This window comes from Salvelinus alpinus, chromosome 20, assembly GCF_045679555.1.
Source record: "Salvelinus alpinus chromosome 20, SLU_Salpinus.1, whole genome shotgun sequence".
Classification (NCBI taxonomy): Eukaryota; Metazoa; Chordata; class Actinopteri; order Salmoniformes; family Salmonidae; genus Salvelinus; species Salvelinus alpinus.
Genome location: NC_092105.1, coordinates 19652338 through 19672992, shown reverse-complemented (window position 1 = coordinate 19672992; position 20655 = coordinate 19652338). Strand labels below are relative to the sequence as shown.

Here is a 20655-nt window from a genome sequence, read left to right as displayed (position 1 = left end):
ATGGAGAGAAAATAGGTCTGGTATGCTCTGGTCTGAGTCGCGTTGTACAAAACTGGCAATAGTTTTCCGAGCTAAAGGATAGCTGATAAGCGCTAGCTGTGGTTAGCTGAACTACTCACGTTAGCTTGTGAGCTGGCTAACTTCTGGCTAGATGAATAACTCCCTCGGGCAGATAACGTCGGTATCCCAGTCGTGAAGGCCCGGTGGGGCTCCGCATCGGCAGTAAAACGGGTCCGGATAGGTGATTGTAGCCCAGGAGTGGCTGATGGAACTCTTCAGCTGGCTAGCTCCGGGATAATTGGTGTTTGCTCCGGAATTGATGTTAGCCAATAGTCACTCGGATAGCAGCTAGTTAGCTGCAAGATCCAGGTGTAAATGTCCAGAGCTTGCGGTAAAAATCCGGGGATATGGAGAGAAAATAGGTCTGGTATGCTCTGGTCTGAGTCGCGTTGTACAAAACTGGCAATAGTTTTCCGAGCTAAAGGATAGCTGATAAGCGCTAGCTGTGGTTAGCTGAACTACTCACGTTAGCTTGTGAGCTGGCTAACTACTGGCTAGCTTCTGTTGTAGATTTCGGAAACGAGGTGAATAATAACTTTGAGGAGAAAAAAAGCAGATCCGCACCACATTTGGTGAGGTAGGTTGCAGGAGAGTGTTTTGAAGTTGAGTTTTTAAGAAGAAAAAAAATATATATAAAAAGAAATGCGAAGAAAAATACATAAAAAATATATACACGGGACAGGACGAGGACAAAGGACATCTGACTGCTACGCCATCTTGGATTCAATTCAATTATAGTAACCCCTGCTGTACCAAACTAAATTCTAGGCTTATAGTAACCCCTGCTGTACCAAACTAAATGCTAGGTTTATATTAACCCCCGCTGTACCAAACTAAATGCTGGGTTTATATTAACCCCTGCTGTACCAAACTAAATGCTAGGTTTATATTAACCCCTGCTGTACCAAACTAAATGCTAGGCTTATAGTAACCCCTGCTGTACCAAACTAAATGCTAGGTTTATATTAACCCCCGCTGTACCAAACTAAATGCTAGGCTTATATTAACCCCTGCTGTACCAAACTAAATGCTAGGTTTATATTAACCCCCGCTGTACCAAACTAAATGCTAGGTTTATATTAACCCCCGCTGTACCAAACTAAATGCTAGGTTTATAGTAACCCCCGCTGTACCAAACTAAATGCTAGGTTTATATTAACCCCCACTGTACCAAACTAAATGCTAGGCTTATATTAACCCCTGCTGTACCAAACTAAATGCTGGGTTTATATTAACCCCTGCTGTACCAAACTAAATGCTAGGCTTATATTAACCCCCGCTGTACCAAACTAAATGCTGGGTTTATATTAACCCCTGCTGTACCAAACTAAATGCTAGGCTTATATTAACCCCCGCTGTACCAAACTAAATGCTAGGCTTATATTAACCCCCGCTGTACCAAACTAAATGCTAGGCTTATATTAACCCCCGCTGTACCAAACTAAATGCTAGGCTTATATTAACCCCGCTGTACCAAACTAAATGCTAGGCTTATATTAACCCCCACTGTACCAAACTAAATGCTAGGTTTATATTAACCCCTGCTGTACCAAACTAAATGCTGGGCTTATATTAACCCCCGCTGTACCAAACTAAATGCTAGGCTTATATTAATCCCCGCTGTACCAAACTAAATGCTGGGCTAATATTAACCCCTGCTGTACCAAACTAAATGCTAGGCTTATATTAACCCCCGCTGTACCAAACTAAATGCTAGGCTTATATTAACCCCCGCTGTACCAAACTAAATGCTAGGCTTATATTAACCCCTGGTGTACCAAACTAAATGCTAGGTTTATATTAACCCCTGCTGTACCAAACTAAATGCTAGGCTTATATTAACCCCTGGTGTACCAAACTAAATGCTAGGTTTATATTAACCCCTGCTGTACCAAACTAAATGCTAGGCTTATATTAACCCCCGCTGTACCAAACTAAATGCTGGGTTTATATTAACCCCTGCTGTACCAAACTAAATGCTAGGCTTATATTAACCCCCGCTGTACCAAACTAAATGCTAGGCTTATATTAACCCCCGCTGTACCAAACTAAATGCTAGGCTTATATTAACCCCCGCTGTACCAAACTAAATGCTAGGCTTATATTAATCCCTGCTGTACCAAACTAAATGCTAGGCTTATATTAACCCCCGCTGTACCAAACTAAATGCTAGCCTTATATTAACCCCCACTGTACCAAACTAAATGCTAGGTTTATATTAACCCCTGCTGTACTAAACTAAATGCTGGGCTTATATTAACCCCCGCTGTACCAAACTAAATGCTAGGCTTATATTAACCCCCGCTGTACCAAACTAAATGCTAGGCTTATATTAACCCCCGCTGTACCAAACTAAATGCTAGGCTTATATTAACCCCTGGTGTACCAAACTAAATGCTAGGTTTATATTAACCCCCGCTGTACCAAACTAAATTCTAGGCTTATATTAACCCCTGGTGTACCAAACTAAATGCTAGGTTTATATTAACCCCCGCTGTACCAAACTAAATGCTAGGTTTATATTAACCCCTGCTGTACCAAACTAAATGCTAGGTTTATATTAACCCCCGCTGTACCAAACTAAATGATAGGCTTATATTAACCCACGCTGTACCAAACTAAATGCTAGGCTTATATTAACCCCTGCTGTACCAAACTAAATGCTAGGTTTATATTAACCCCCGCTGTACCAAACTAAATGCTGGGTTTATATTAACCCCCGCTGTACCAAACTAAATGCTGGGTTTATATTAACCCCTGCTGTACCAAACTAAATGCTAGGTTTATATTAACCCCTGCTGTACCAAACTAAATGCTAGGCTTATAGTAACCCCTGCTGTACCAAACTAAATGCTAGGTTTATATTAACCCCCGCTGTACCAAACTAAATGCTAGGCTTATATTAACCCCTGCTGTACCAAACTAAATGCTAGGTTTATATTAACCCCCGCTGTACCAAACTAAATGCTAGGTTTATATTAACCCCCGCTGTACCAAACTAAATGCTAGGTTTATAGTAACCCCCGCTGTACCAAACTAAATGCTAGGTTTATATTAACCCCCACTGTACCAAACTAAATGCTAGGTTTATATTAACCCCTGCTGTAACAAACTAAATGCTGGGTTCATATTAACCCCTGCTGTACCAAACTAAATGCTAGGCTTATATTAACCCCCGCTGTACCAAACTAAATGCTGGGTTTATATTAACCCCTGCTGTACCAAACTAAATGCTAGGCTTATATTAACCCCTGCTGTACCAAACTAAATGCTAGGCTTATATTAACCCCCGCTGTACCAAACTAAATGCTAGGCTTATATTAACCCCCGCTGTACCAAACTAAATGCTAGGCTTATATTAACCCCCGCTGTACCAAACTAAATGCTAGGCTTATATTAACCCCGCTGTACCAAACTAAATGCTAGGCTTATATTAACCCCCACTGTACCAAACTAAATGCTAGGTTTATATTAACCCCTGCTGTACCAAACTAAATGCTGGGCTTATATTAACCCCCGCTGTACCAAACTAAATGCTAGGCTTATATTAATCCCCGCTGTACCAAACTAAATGCTGGGCTAATATTAACCCCTGCTGTACCAAACTAAATGCTAGGCTTATATTAACCCCCGCTGTACCAAACTAAATGCTAGGCTTATATTAACCCCCGCTGTACCAAACTAAATGCTAGGTTTATATTAACCCCCGCTGTACCAAACTAAATGCTAGGTTTATATTAACCCCCGCTGTACCAAACTAAATGCTAGGTTTATATTAACCCCCGCTGTACCAAACTAAATGCTAGGTTTATATTAACCCCCGCTGTACCAAACTAAATGCTAGGTTTATATTAACCCCCGCTGTACCAAACTAAATGCTAGGTTTATATTAACCCCTGCTGTACCAAACTAAATGCTAGGCTTATATTAACCCCCGCTGTACCAAACTAAATGCTGGGTTTATATTAACCTCTGCTGTACCAAACTAAATGATAGGCTTATATTAACCCCCGCTGTACCAAACTAAATGCTAGGTTTATATTAACCCCCGCTGTACCAAACTAAATGCTGGGTTTATATTAACCTCTGCTGTACCAAACTAAATGCTGGGCTTATATTAACCCACGCTTTACCAAACTAAATGCTAGGCTTATATTAACCCCTGCTGTACCAAACTAAATGCAACCAGTTTTACAATATGAATTAATGTAATATAGATGTGATTTCTGTCATTCTAAGCATTGTGGGTAGACGCCCTAATCAGGTTACGCACCCAATGCATATGGGTCTGGTATATCTCTCAAATGTCAGCTAAATTAAAATACTGCTGGTCAAATGTCTGGTGCCACATTTTCCTGACACACACACACACAAAAGCACACAGACATTAGTACCTTTTTTTGCTCCAAGGCATCGCCAAAGATTGACACACACTCATTTACATTAAGGCGGCACAAAAACACAAAATCAATGGTCTCTCACTTGCTTACTCAAACACAACCAAACACACAATCCACCGACAGTCCTACAATGTCCCTGTGGAGACTCAGGTAACTCTTGGTATTTTGCTCTCCTCTCTCCCTCTCTGGGGATTCACATGCCTGCTAGTACACCAACGAAGACAGCTGGCAACCCAGATCTCTCTCTCTCTCTCTCTCTCTCTCTCTCTCTCTCTCTCTCTCTCTCTCCCTCTCTCTCTCTCTCTCTCTCTCTCTCTCTCCCTCTCTCTCTATATCTCTCTCTCTCTCTCTCCCTTTCCCTCTCCCTCTACATGTCTCTCTCTCTTTCCCTTTCCCTCTCCCTCTCCATGTCTCTCTCTCTCTCCCTTTCCCTCTCCCTCTCCATGTCTCTCTCTCTCTCCCTTTCCCTCTCCCTCTACATGTATCTCTCTCTCTCCATCTCTCTCTTTCTTATTCAATCGTTCTTTGGTCTTGCATATTCCCTTTCACTACTGCACATCACTTGTTCCCACCGTCTCCCTTTCCCTCTACATATATATACACACAGTACCATTCAAAAGTTTGGGGTCACTTTGTTTTCACCTTGTTTTTGAAAGAAAAGCACGTTTTTTTGTCCATTAAAATAACATCAAATTGATCAGAAATACAGTGGAGACATCGTCACTGCTGTAAATGACTATTGTAGCTGGAAACGGCTGATTTTTTATGGAATATCTACATAGGCGTACAGAGGCCAATTATCAGCAACCATCACTCCTGTGTTCCAATGTCATGTTGTGTAAGCTAATCCAAGTTTATCATTTTAAAAGGCTAATTGATCATTAGAAAACACTTTTGCAATTATGTTAGCACAGCTGAAAACTGTTGTCCTGATTAAATAGGCAATAAAACTGGCCTTCTTTAGACTAGTTGAGTATCTGGAGCATCAGCATTTGTGGGTTCGATTACAGGCTCAAAATGGCTAGAAACAAATAACTTTCTTCTGAAATTCGTCAGTCTATTCTTGTTCGGAGAAATTAAGGCTCTTCCATGCGAGAAATTGCCAAGAAACTGAAGATCTCGTACAATGCTGTGTACTACTCCCTTCACAGAACAGAGCAAACTGGATCTAACCAGAATAGAAAGAGGGGTGGGAGGCCCCGGTGCACAACTGAGCAAGAGGAAAAGCACATTAGAGTGTCTAGTTTGAGAAACAGACGCCTCACAAGTCCTGCCAGCTTCATTAAATAGTACCTGCAAAACACCCGTCTCAACGTCAACAGTGAAGAGGCGACTCCGGGATGCTGGCCTTCTAGGCAGAATTCCTCTGTCCAGTTTGTTTGTTCTTTTGCCCATCTTAATCTTTTATTTTTATTGGCCAGTCTGAGATACGGCTTTTTCTGTGCAACTCTGCTTAGAAGGCCAGCTTTCCGGAGTCGCCTCTTCACTGTTGACGTTGAGACTGGTGTTTTGCAGGTACTATTTAATGAAGCTGCCAGTTGAGGACTTGTGAGGTGTCTGTTTCTATCCAACCTTACAGAGCTTGAGAGGATCTGCAGAGAAGAATGGGAGAAACTCTACAAATACAGGTGTGCCAAGCTTGTAGCATTATACCCAAGAAGACGTGAGGCTGTAATCGCCAAAGGTGCTTCAACAAAGTATTTAGTAAAGCGTCTGAATAATTATGTAAATATCACAATTAAGTTTTATTTTTTATATATATACACATTTGCAAAAAAATCTAAAAACCTGTTTTTGATTTGTCATTATGGGGTATTGTGTGTTATTTTAGAATAAGGCTGTAATGAAACAAAATGTGGAAAAAAGTCAAGGGGTCTGAAAACTTTCCGAATGCACTGTATATTTGCTTTATTCCTGTGTTTATACCTGTGTTTATTCCGGTGTTTATTCCTGTGTTAATTCCTGTGTTTATACCTGTGTTTATTCCTGTGTTTATTCCTCTGTTTATTTCTGTATTTATACCTGTGTTTATTCCTGTGTTTATTCCTGTATTTATTCCTGTGTTTATACCCTGTTTATTCCTGTATTTTGTCCTGTGTTTACTCCTGTGTTTATGCCTGTGTTTACTACTGTGTTTATACCTGTGTTTACACCTGTGTTTATGCCTGTGTTTATACATGTGTTTATACCTGTGTTTACACCTGTGTTTATGCCTGTGTTTATACATGTGTTTACACCTGTGTTTACGCCTGTGTTTATGCCTGTGTTTACTACTGTGTTTATACCTGTGTTTACACCTGTGTTTACTACTGTGTTTATACCTGTGTTTACTCCTGTGTTTACTACTGTGTTTATACCTGTGTTTACACCTGTGTTTATGCCTGTGTTTACTACTGTGTTTATACCTGTGTTTACACCTGTGTTTATGCCTGTGTTTACTACTGTGTTTATACCTGTGTTTACACTTGTGTTTATGCCTGTGTTTACTACTGTGTTTATACCTGTGTTTACACCTGTGTTTATGCCTGTGTTTACTACTGTGTTTATACCTGTGTTTACTCCTGTGTTTATGCCTGTGTTTACTACTGTGTTTATACCTGTGTTTACACTTGTGTTTATGCCTGTGTTTACTACTGTGTTTATACCTGTGTTTACACCTGTGTTTATGCCTGTGTTTACTACTGTGTTTATACCTGTGTTTGTGCCTGTGTTTACTACGGTGTTTATACCTGTGTTTACTCCTGTGTTTATGCCTGTGTTTACTACTGTGTTTTATGCCTGTGTTTACTACTGTGTTTATACCTGTGTTTATGCCTGTGTTTACTACTGTGTTTATACCTGTGTTTACTCCTGTGTTTATGCCTGTGTTTACTACTGTGTTTACTACTGTGTTTACACCTGTGTTTATGCCTGTGTTTACTACTGTGTTTATACCTGTGTTTACTCCTGTGTTTACTACTGTGTTTATACCTGTGTTTACACCTGTGTTTATGCCTGTGTTTACTACTGTGTTTATACCTGTGTTTATACCTGTGTTTACACCTGTGTTTATGCCTGTGTTTACTACTGTGTTTACACCTGTGTTTATGCCTGTGTTTACTACTGTGTTTATACCTGTGTTTACTCCTGTGTTTACTACTGTGTTTACTACTGTGTTTATACCTGTGTTTACACCTGTGTTTACTATTGTGTTTATACCTGTGTTTACTCCTGTGTTTACTACTGTGTTTATACCTGTGTTTACTACTGTGTTTACACCTGTGTTTACTACTGTGTTTATACCTGTGTTTACTCCTGTGTTTACTACTGTGTTTATACCTGTGTTTACTCCTGTGTTTATGCCTGTGTTTACTACTGTGTTTATACCTGTGTTTACTCCTGTGTTTATGCCTGTATTTACTACTGTGTTTATGCCTGTGTTTACTACTGTGTTTACTCCTGTGTTTATCCCTGTGTTTACTACTGTGTTTATACCTGTGTTTACTACTGTGTTTATACCTGTGTTAATACCTGTGTTTACTACTGTGTTTACTACTGTGTTTATACCTGTGTTTACTCCTGTGTTTATACCTGTGTTTACTACTGTGTTTATACCTGTGTTTACTACTGTGTTTATACCTGTGTTTATGCCTGTGTTTACTACTTTGTTTATACCTGTGTTTACACCTGTGTTTATACCTGTGTTTACTCCTGTGTTTATGCCTGTGTTTACTACTGTGTTTATACCTGTGTTTACTCCTGTGTTTATGCCTGTGTTTATACCTGTGTTTACTACTGTGTTTATACCTGTGTTTACTCCTGTGTTTATGCCTGTGTTTACTACTGTGTTTATGCCTATGTGTATGCATGTTTGTTTGTGTCAAGCTGCAACAAGATCTCATAGTTTCCCTTCTACGTATTATTATTAAATTCGTATTATACGTATTATGGATGAATGTCTATTTTTTACCCATTAATTCCGCGTGGTTACAGGGTTAATTCAGCGTGGTTACAGCGTTAAAACAGAACCAACTCAAAGGTTAACAGTTTAGGCATTCATTCTGAGTGGTTAGGGTTAGGGTTTGGGGAAGGCTTAACCACTTTATCCTCCCCTCTTCCTTTTGGTTGTTGTCTTCTCTCACACTCCTCTAATTCATGCCTGACCTTCTTATTCCTCCACTGTTGTTCTTCCTCTCTGTCGTTCTTCCTCTCTGTTGTTCTACCCATCATTTCAAATCTGTCCTGTTCTTTCACACAGAAACAAGGGGAATCTGTTATGCCTGCCACTGTTCATGTCTGCCTGTAAACAGAGATGATATTGTTTGATGAGACACAGAGGCAGCTCTTACTTACCGTAGAGATGACACTTGTTATTTCCCAGACTCATATACAGACACCCAGTGACAGAACATTAATGTGTACCTACGACACACATTCACCACATACACAGCTCCATAATGACTGGCATTTATCTTTGACTTGCAGGCGCCTGATTGACGAGACCTCCTGACACACACACATATTCACACACACGCAAGCTAGCACGCACAGATGCGCACACACACACACACACACACACACACACACACACACACACACACACACACACACACACACACACACACACACACACACACACACACACACACACACACACACACACACACACACACACACACACACACACACAGTGCACTCTGGTTGTAAAACAGCACCAATCCTTATAATTATTCACATCTGGAGGAAAGCCTCTAGAATAGAATCAATCCTTGTGCTTCCACAAAACATAAGACCTTCCTGTCTTGTGGAACCGCTACTGACATTCACTGTATCTCAAATGTGTCACTCTGCCTCACATTCCTGGAAACACACAGTTAAATATGTATTTGAAACCGCTACACAGTAACTTCAAGCATCTACCTTAATAGGGCAGTACAGTAGAACCCTCACAGAAAACACTCCAGTGTACACACACTCCAGGGAACTCTCTCTCCCTCTCTCTTCCCCCTCTCTCTCTTTCTATCACTCTCTCTCTCTCATACTCTGATATTTGTGTGTGAGTGACATGAGTCCCTTGGTAGAGAGGGCCGATAGGAAGAGGTGTCCTAACAGGCCAATTCACTCTCCCTGCACAGAGGGGAAGGAAGACAAGGAGATAAAGACTGAAAGAGAAAAAGGAGTGAAAAGAGGGAAAGGGCAGGAAGTGGATAATGGAAATGAGTGGGAGATGACTAACTCATCTCTCTGTCACACACACACACACACACACACACACACACACACACACACACACACACACACACACACACACACACACACACACACACACACACACACACACACACACACACACACACACACATCAAATATACACATACTCCATGACTAAATGACAGCCACTGGGTCCCTGGCTTCTGCTGTGATATTGGCAAGCCAGCACAGTGCCTGTCAATAAAGCCTTTGCTGCAGGCCACAGGGCCAGGACCCCGTGCTGTTTGCCCAGGTGCCTGATCTATATTTGAGTCCATTCACGCCCCATCTGTGCCAGTAGGGGGCACGTCCTGGGGGGGGGGAGTGGAGGAAGAGAGGGAATGGGGTATATGCCAATAAACTGTACTCATAGAAGGCCTGCTGAGCCTAAGGGGAAAGTAGTCACCATCCACACAAACACACTGAGATGCAAGTGCTTGGGCACACAAACTGTACGTAAAGACATTATAGAACATCAAGGAAAGTTAACTAAAAGAACCTCATCACCATGGTAACCAAAAAGAGACAGCCACAGCCCTATTGTACTGAGTGAACGGGCCTGAACCTAGAGTCAGTCAGCTCCTAGCTTATACACAATGAGACAGAGAGAAGCTGGAAGATAATGCCCTTATGAATACACAACACAGAGAGAGAGAGAGAGAGAGAAGCTGGAGATACTGCCCTTATGAATACACAACACAGAGAGAGAGACAGAGAGAAGCTAGAGATAATGCCCTTATGAATACACAACACAGAGAGAGAGAGAGACAGAGAGAAGCTGGAGATAATGCCCTTATGAATACACAACACAGAGAGAGAGAGAGAGAGAGAGAGAGACAAAGAGAAGCTGGAGATAATGACCTTATGAATACACAACACAGACAGAGAGACAGAGAGAAGCTATAGATAATGCCCTTATGAATACACAACACAGAGAGAGAGAGAGACAGAGAGAAGCTGGAGATAATGACCTTATGAATACACAACACAGAGAGAGAGACAGAGAGAAGCTAGAGATAATGACCTTATGAATACACAACACAGAGAGAGAGAGACAGAGAGAAGCTAGAGATAATGTCCTTATGAATACACAACACAGAGAGAGAGATAGAGAGAAGCTGGAGATAATGCCCTTATGAATACACAACACAGAGAGAGAGAGAGAGATAGAGAGAAGCTGGAGATAATGCCCTTGTGAATACACAACACAGAGAGAGAGAGATAGAGAGAGAGAGAGAGAGAGAGAGAGAGAGAGAGAGAGAGAGAGAGAGAGAGAGAGAGAGAGAGAGAGAGAGAGAGAGAGAGAGAGAGATAGAGAGAGGCTGGAGATAATGCCCTTAAGAATACACAACACAGAGAGAGAGCGAGAGAGAGAGAGAGAGAGAGAGAGAGAGAGAGAGAGAGAGAGAGAGAGAGAGAGAGAGAGAGAGAGAGAGAGAGAGAGAGAGAGAGAGAGAGAGAGAAGCTGGAGATAATGCCCTTATGAATACACAACACAGAGAGAGAGAGAGAGAGAGAGAGAGAGAGAGAGAGAGAGAGAGAGAGAGAGAGAGAGAGAGAGAGAGAGAAAGAGAGAGAGAGAGAGAGAGAGAGAGAGAGAGAGAGAGAGAGAGAGAGAGAGAGAGAGAGAGAGAAGCTGGAGATAATATGCCCTTATGAATACACAACACAGAGAGAGAGATAGAGAGAAGCTGGAGATAATGCCCCTATGAATACACAACACAGAGAGAGAGAGAGAGAGAGAGAAGCTGGAGATAATGCCCTTATGAATACACAACAGAGAGAGAGAGAGAGAGAGAGAGAGAGATAGAGAGAAGCTGGAGATAATGCCCTTATGAATACACAACACAGAGAGAGAGAGAGAGAGAGAGAGAGAGAGAGAGAGAGAGAGAGAGAGAGAGAGAGAGAGAGAGAGAGACAGAGAGAAGCTGGAGATAATGCCCTTATGAATCCACATCACAGAGAGAGAGACAGAGAGAAGCTAGAGATAATGACCTTATGAATACACAACACAGAGAGAGAGAGACAGAGAGAAGCTAGAGATAATGACCTTATGAATACACAACACAGAGAGAGAGAGAGACAGAGAGAAGCTAGAGATAATGACCTTATGAATACACAACACAGAGAGAGAGAGATAGAAGCTAGAGATAATGACCTCATGAATACACATCAACACACACAGTGTCACGATCATTATAAGGTGTGGACCAAGATGCAGCGTGGTATGTTTACATCCTATTATTTGGAAGAGAAACTTAAAGAACAAAAAGAATAAGGCGAACAAACGAAACGTGAAGCTCAGAGTAGTGCTCACAGGCAACTATACCTAGACAAGATCCCACAAAGCACAATGGGGAAATGGCTACCTAAATATGATCCCCAATCAGAGACAACGATAAACAGCTGCCTCTGATTGGGAACCATACCAGGCCAACATAGACATATAATTCCCCTCGATAACCCACCCTTAATCACACCCCGACCTAACCAACATAGAGAATAAACAGCTCTCTATGGTCAGGGCGTGACACACAGAGAGAGAGACAGAGATAGAACAAAAGGGTTGGATGATCAAATTAAAGAGAAAGTGAGACCTGAAACACGCATGCACGCACCAATGAACAAACGCACATGCGCACACACACACACATATTCACACACATACATACATACACACTTAAACACATATGCAAGCTAGCATGCACGGATGTACACATACACACATAGTTCTCTCTGGCTAATAGTTTTGATTTACATTTGATTAAGTTGTCAACTAACATGAAATCAACAAAAATGTTCGGTGAAAAGTTGAGTTAAAAAATGTATCAAAATCGGAAATTCCTTTACATTATTAAATACATTGATTACATACACAATTCCAAACAGTTTTCTACGTTGATTCAACATCATTCCTTTTATTTTCATTGAGTTTTTTTTATGACGTGGAAACAACATTGATTCAATCAGTTGGTGCCAAGTGGGATATGTCTTTGAAACAGCTGAACAGTAACTGCAAACCTTTAGAACGCCCACAGAAAACACATTGTGGTGTACACACTAGTAAACCACTTAAATACATTAGACACCAGCGAACACTCTCCACTTACAGACCCCAGGGAACCATCCCCTCCATGCCTCCTATCTCTCTCTCGCACAGTTGAGGATAACATTGCGAGAGGATAGCATGCTGACCACACCGCTCGCATTACACATGCATGTTATTCAATCATTGCATCCAAACTGCTCGCACACGTCAACGAGTGTCTGCGTAGCCAGAAGCTAATATAGAACTTGGTTCTATTTGTGCCGCTTGATGCACTGCAGGTTCTGCCTCTCCCATCTCCTCATTGGTTTTTAGGAGCATATACCCACGTGGGTGATTGAAAGATGAACTGAGGTCCACACTCCAGTCCAGTTGGTGATGGTAATGAACCTTAAAGTTGGTTGCCGACAACCATATAAAGTCCACAGAAGAAGAAGAAGCCTGAAGGAGGAGAGATTACTCGAAACAAACTCGGTTTACCGTTTTATCTGTGGATTAATTTTCGGAGTAGAGGACCTTATGCATTTCAGGTAAAATAACCCAATGTTTATACCCCAGGACAAATTAGCTAGAAACAGCAGATATCTAGCTAGCTAAATTGCCATGAATGTTCCTAAATTAATATAATTGGTTCAGAGTTCATTTGGATATTTCAACCTGGGTGTCCTGATCGCGTCTGGTGTGGTTGGATAAAATCAAGATGCGCGCGGCCGGTCTAGTCAGCATGTAAAAAGGGATAAGATCAAAACAGAGCCATGCACCAGAAAGGACAGTTATGAATATGACTACTGTTCCCTGAAGGAGGTGGCTTGTGATGGCGTGTGGCTAAAATATGTTATCCCTCTTTCCCTCCTTCAGGGAACAGTAGTTATATTTATAACTGCATGTTCCCTTTCAGTTGGTAACGCGGTATAACACATTATGGGAACATACAATCACGCCCCAAGCCGGCTCAGAGAGTACCAAACTAGGAGGCTCACTCGGCAGCACAAGCACACAGAGGTTCGACCGGCTCCAAAAAGGGATAAATTACAGAAGCCACCTTTTTTTCTATAATACTTACCCAAGAATCCTGAACGGTCAGAGCCACATATACAGATGTCGAATCTTAATATTACCCATTTCGTTGCAGGAGGAAATTAGGATTTGAAGAACTATTTAAAATGTATAATTGCTGTCAGGGGGCGGCTGGAAGCGGTGTTTATAAGTTATACAATGCGGTACCGTACCTAGAGGGCTAAGATTTGGGTAAGGCGCTGCATACCATCAAGTATTCCAACGACTTGCTAGAGCATTGTGAACATCAGTAGTGCAGTTCACAATTATCTGTTTCACCTGTCTTTGTGCTGGCCTCCACCCCCCTCCAGGTGTCGCCCATCTTCCCCATTATCCCCAGTGTGCTTGTACCTGTGTTCTCTGTTTGTCTGTTGCCAGTTCACTTTGCTTCGTCAAGACTAACAGCTTTTTCCCCTTGCTCCTGTCTTTCTCTAGTTCCTGTTTTCTAGCTTACCCATTTTTTGACCATTCTGCCTGCCCTGACCCTGAGCCTGCCTGCCGCTCTGTACCTTTTGGACTCTGCTCTGGACTACTGACCTCTGCCAGCCCTTGACCTGTTGTTTGCTTTCCCCCTGTTTCTGTAATAAACCTTTGTTACTTCAAAACTGTCTGCATCTGGGTCTTCTCCTGAGCCTTGATAGAAACTAATGTTGGTTTAGCATACTGCTATTATTTAACCAATCCACATGCTTTTCCAGTAGGTTACTACCATTTGGGACGGGATTTGAATGCAGCATCACGAGATAAAGCATTCGAATTTCACCGAGTGCAAGATGTTCGTTGCCACATTGTGGCCACTGAAGTGGTGTGAGCAACTAGTGCTAGCAATTCAATAAAGAACTATCCCAAAATGTCGATATCTGACACAAATAACAAGTAAACAAGTAACTGAATCAATCTCCACACTACCTGTTAATGAAGTTGAAACCAACCATAACAAATATCCTACGGTATAGGATCCTCCTCTAGCTTATTGCTTGGTCTGCTGCTCCAACATTGTGGACATAACAGGTAAGCTGGCATGCATGATATCATACAGGCTCCGATTTCTTTAGATAGCTAAATCTATTTGACTGACTATTTAAGAATGATTCATAGCCAGAATAGTGGTGTTTCACTGTGAAGCTACTATTGCATTAGAGCTGATGTTTTCTAATGAGTAGTCTTGCATTATGATTAATTCATACAACTATCAAATAGTATTAAATCACACTGATGATCAAGATTACATGGTTTTATATTTATTGAAAACTAATATTGAAAGGTGATATGATGCAATCTAACTATATTAGAGGCCTAGGCTACTTCATCCTAATATAAACTGAATGCATTGGATACAAAACAAATACTGGCATTTGATGAAGGATAATATATCTAATATAATTATATGAATGCATATAAAACATGAATACATTCAATCAAATGAATACAGCATTGTAATATTATTGATACCTTTCTCTCTTCTTGCAGGGGATTAGACAGATGAACTGCAGATAGCAGATGCCCAAGCCTCAAAACCAGAAACGTGGAGGTATCAACACTTACAATTTTTAATAATCTTAACATTTTTATTGGTTTTCCTGTATCTGTGCATGAGTCCTTAAAATACAGTCCATTGTACAAAACAAGTCATTACCAAGTGAGGGACATCTCAAGGAGATTAACCTACAACTTTTACAAACTTGTTAAGTACACAAGGACACATTTAGTCATGACAACCACAGTTCTTATATATATACACAGAACAGGAGTTTACATGTTTTTGTTCCAGCCCTTCACTAACACTTAATTCAACTAATTGGGATCCAAATTGAAAAGTTGCACACAATGCTATTCCCTGGGACAGAAATCACATCTCCATTTTAGAATGCACCTCATACATTAATTACAATGTCCTAACAAATATGCATGATAATCAATAACATGGGCAAATCTATTTCTATCTAACATTGTGGTGTTCTGAATAATATCCTGTGATATGGTGATTATCCTGGTGGCTGGGAGCTTCACACCAAGTTATTTACATCTGCAGGGTGTCAGGTCGGGATGTCCGTCAACCTGGAACAGGCAGAGACAAGAGGGGAGAAAATAACCTCTGCTCAGATTTCAGTGCTGGTTCAAGTTGTTTTTAGGCTTGGTCAATTGTAAGAGTAAAATAACTTAGCTTCTAATTGTAACTAGTAACACCAACCCCAATAGTGCAACTGTCATGCCCTGACCATAGAGAGCCCTTATTTTTCTATGGTGTAGTAGGTCAGGGCGTAACGAGGGGGTGTTCTAGTTGAAAATGTCTATGTTGGTGTTTTGGTTTGGTTCCAATTAGAGGCAGCTGGTAATCGTTGCCTCTAATTGGGGATGATATTTAAGTAGCTATTTTTCCCACCTGTGTTTGTGGGATATTATTTTGTGTTTGTGCATGTGCACCACGTAGTCACGTTTCGTTGTTCGTTTTTCTTAAGTTTCACTTTATCATAAAGATGTGGAACTCTACGTACGCTGCGCCTTGGTCCAGATCTTACGACAACCGTGACAGCAATACAATATGGAAAGGGAAAGTGGCAAGAGAAAGTTAGCTAGGTAAACAGACACTGCATGCAGCTAATTAGCTAAACAATCTCATCAACAGAATGCACCGTTTTTCATCAGATATTGTTAAATATGTTACCTCCAAACGAGTTGGGCAGGACTTTTCTCCAGCCAAGCCAATGCAATGGAGTAAAACGCAATCAGGTAACAAAACTATTTGCTACATGTCTTTAAGCTGGATAGCAAGTTCACCAATTCATGATTAAACCTGATGAGGACAGGGGGTGCTATTTTCACTTTTGGGGAAAATCGTATGATATTTAAACGGCCTCGTAATCAATTCTTGCTCTTACAATATGCATATTATTATTACTATTGGATAGAAAACACTCTCTAGTTTCTAAAACCGTTTGAATTATTTCTCTAAGTGAAACAGAACTCTTTTTACAGACCATTTCCTATCCGGAAGTGAGATTTCCAAAAGCGAAGTCTCTCTTCAAGAGCTTGTCTATAAAAGGGCATGTCACTTATGACTGTAGAAACACGTCATACACCTTCCCCTGGGTGTCATGCGGAAGTGAGAGCAGAAATGACTTGATTATCTCGTTCAGGGATTGTATACAACCTCTTGGAGTGAGAAGTGCGCACTTTATTTTTTTTGGAAGGCGCGAAGTTGGATCTGGAGTCGCCTCCTGGAAAACCGTCGTTATAGGTGAATATGATCTCTGGCTTCGATTTTATTTGATACATGTCACAATATCATCCTAAAGTATGTTTTTTCAATATAGTTTAACTTCTTGCAACTATAGGGGGTGCTGTTCCGCATTAGCATTTTTTGGTCTCCAAATTAAACTGCCTCGTGCTCAATTCTTGATCGTACAATATGCATATTATTGTTATTATTGGATAGAAAACACTTTCTAGTTTCTATAGCCGTTGGAATTTTGTCTCTGAGTGGTACAGAACTACTTCTACATCACTTTTCCTGACAGGGAGTCAGATTTCAGAAATTTTGACCCCTGATCTGGGATCGGTTTTAAGGTGCCAGTAGATGCTATAGAGAAACCGACACTGCCTACGTCTTCCTCTGGGTGTCAGTACGTCATCACGTTTTGAATGGATTCGATTGCGCAATCAGAGCCACTATAAAACACGAAAACGTAGAAGTACCGCTCTCTTCCTGCATGCGTCATGCGCAAAATGGACATCAGACCTGCCTCCTTCCAAATCGTTGTTTAGAGAGTGATATTTCTCCGGTCATGTTTTCAGTCGTTATAGTTGTTAAAAACATCATAATGTAGTTAATTTGAACCGTTTTATAGCAATTTATATCCGTTTAGTGCGATTTTGAGGAATTTCTTTGTCGTGCACTCTGAAACTTTGGACACGTTTCGGGGTCCCGTTCGATCGTTAGTGGATATTTCGAAGGACAGAGGACATCTATCGACCAAAAGAAGATTCGACCCAAGAAAGGATTCTTTGCCCAAGATTCTGATGGAAGAACAGCTCACAGTAAGAACAATTTATGATGATAAATCGTGTTTCTGTCGATAAATGTTAAACGTTTATGTCGCCATCTTGTTTGCTATAGCTTCGCTTGGCGCAACCTGTATTGAAAAGTAAGGATAATTTAAAAAATGTAAATCAGCGATTGCATTAAGAACTAATTTGTCTTTCGATTCCTGTCAACCCTGTATTTTTTAGTCAAGTATATGATTAGCTTTCAATTAAACTAGATCACTCTGAAAGATGACGTCAGACATTTTGAGGCTTGATTTCCTAGTATTTTCATTGTGTAACCACGGTTTTGTATGGCTAAATATGCACATTTTCGAACAAACTGTATATGTATGTTGTAAAATGATGTTACAGGAGTGTCATCGGAAGAATTCTGAGAAGGTTAGTGAAAAAATTAATATATTTTGGCGGTGATTACGTTATAGCGCTCTTTGGCTGGAATCGATGCTCTGGTAACGTTTTCACATGTGGTATGCTAACTTATCGATTTATTGTGTTTTCGCTGTAAAACGCTTAGAAAATCTGAAATATTGTCTGGAATCACAAGATCTGGGTCTTTCCATTGCTATGCTTTGTCTATTCTTATGAAATGTTTTATTAAGAGTAAATTGGTCATACACGTTGCTCTCTATAGTAATTCTAGTCGTCTTGTGATGGTAGGTGCAATTGTAAACTGTGATTTCTACCTGAAATATGCACTTTTTTCTAACAAAACCTATCCTATACCATAAATATGTTATCAGACTGTCATCTGAAGAGGTTTTTTCTTGGTTAGTGGCTATCAATATCTTAGTTTAGCCGAATTGGTGATAGCACCTGAAGTAGTAAGAAACTGATGGAGTTAGAAAAGTGGTGTATTTTGCTAACGTGTTTAGCTAATAGATTTACATATTTTGTCTTCCCTGTAAAACATTTTAAAAATCTGAAATGGTGGCTTTATTCACAAGATCTGTATCTTTCATCTGGTGTCTTGGACTTGTGATTTAATGATATTTAGATGCTACTATCTACTTGTGAAGCTATGCTAGCTATGCTAATCAGTGTGTGGGGGGGTGGGGGGTGATCCCGGACCCGGGGTAGAGGCTCGTTAGAGGTTAATTATATTATTGAAATGTATTCTGGACTTTAGACGTGATGCGACGCAAGAATTTTGTCAAGACGGAGAGGTTAGCACAGCACGGCCAGTGTGCTTGCTAATTCAAGAGGGAAATCGTTCGTTCTGGTTCCAAATAAAGACGGTTCTGAACAAAGGACCCCTTGGAGAACATTCTGATGGAAGATCAACAAAGATAAGGACCCAATTTGGGATACTATTTCATATATCTGTCGAACTGTGCTATCGCTAGCGTTTGACTAGAATCAATGCTGCTGTGTGTTAGCTATTGTAGTAAGCTAATATAACGATATATTGTGTTTTCGCTGTAAAACACTTCAAAAATCGGAAATATTGGCTGTATTCGCAAGATCTTTGTCTTTCATTAGCTATCCACCATATATTTTTCTGAAATGTTTTATGATGAGTAATTAGGTAGTTGACGTTGGTGTCTGTATTTACTCTGGCTACTCCCATGCGATTTCTGACTGTAGCTATGATGGTAGCTATGATGGTAGCAGTAATGTAAAACTGATTTATAGCTAAAATATGCACATTTTTCGAACAAAACATAGATTTATTGTGTAACATGTTATAGGACTGTCATCTGAGGTAGTTTTTTCTAGGTTATTTAGGTTGGTTCTAGGTTAGTTAGGTTGGCTTGTGCATGCTACCTGCATGCTACCGTTGCTGTGAAAAACTGTCTGTCTGTCTTTTGTATTTGGTGGTGAGCTAACATAAATATATGTGGTGTTTTCGCTGTTAAACATTTTAAAAATCGGAAATATTGGCTCTATTCACAAGATCTTTGTCTTTCATTTGCTATCCACCATATATTTTTCTGAAATGTTTTATGATGTGTAATTAGGTAGTTGACGTTGGTGTCTGTATTTACTCTGGCTACTGCCGTGCGATTTCTGACTGTAGCTATGATGGTAGCAGTAATGTAAAACTGATTTATAGCTAAAATATGCAAATTTTTCGAACAAAACATAAATTTATTGTGTAACATGTTATAGGACTGTCATCTGAGGTAGTTTTTTCTAGGTTATTTAGGTTGGTTCTAGGTTAGTTAGGTTGGCTTGTGCATGCTACCTGCATGCTACCGTTGCTGTGAAAAACTGTCTGTCTGTCTTTTGTATTTGGTGGTGAGCTAACATAAGTATATGTGGTGTTTTCTCTGTAAAACATTTTAAAAATCGGACATGTTGGCTGAATTCACAAGATGTTTATCTTTCAAATGCTGTATTGGACTTGTTAATGTGTGAAAGTTAAATATTTCAAAAAAAATTTTTTGAATTTGCCGCTCTTCCTTTTCAGTGGAATGTTCCGCTAGCGGAACTCCTGGCCCAGACAGGTTAAAAAACTGTCCGGGTCTTCACAATTGACACATTGCTGAATCTACGATTAGTTATACATCTTCAGTCACCTCCGTGTCTGAAGGAGGGCTTTACCTAGTCTTTGCTAGGTAAAGCCCCGCCTTATCTCAGCTCACTGGTCACCATAGCAGCACCCACCCGTAGCACGCGCTCCAGCAGGTATATTTCATCCCCAAAGCCAACTCCTCATTTGGCCGCCTTTCCTTCCAGTTCTCTGCTGCCAATGACTGGAACGAATTGCAAAAATCACTGAAGCTTGAGACTTGTATCTCCCTCACTAACTTTAAGCATCAGCTGTCAGAGCAGCTTACCGATCATTGCACCTGTACATAGGCCATCTGTAAATTG

The 20655-nt window shown here is 40.6% G+C and overlaps 1 protein-coding gene across 1 annotated transcript in view; it reads right to left on the bottom strand.

The window, feature by feature from the left end:
• LOC139546431 (NALCN channel auxiliary factor 1-like) overlaps positions 1-20655 on the bottom strand; it is a 316615-nt gene that overhangs the window by 177641 nt on the left and 118319 nt on the right. The window lies entirely within an intron of this gene.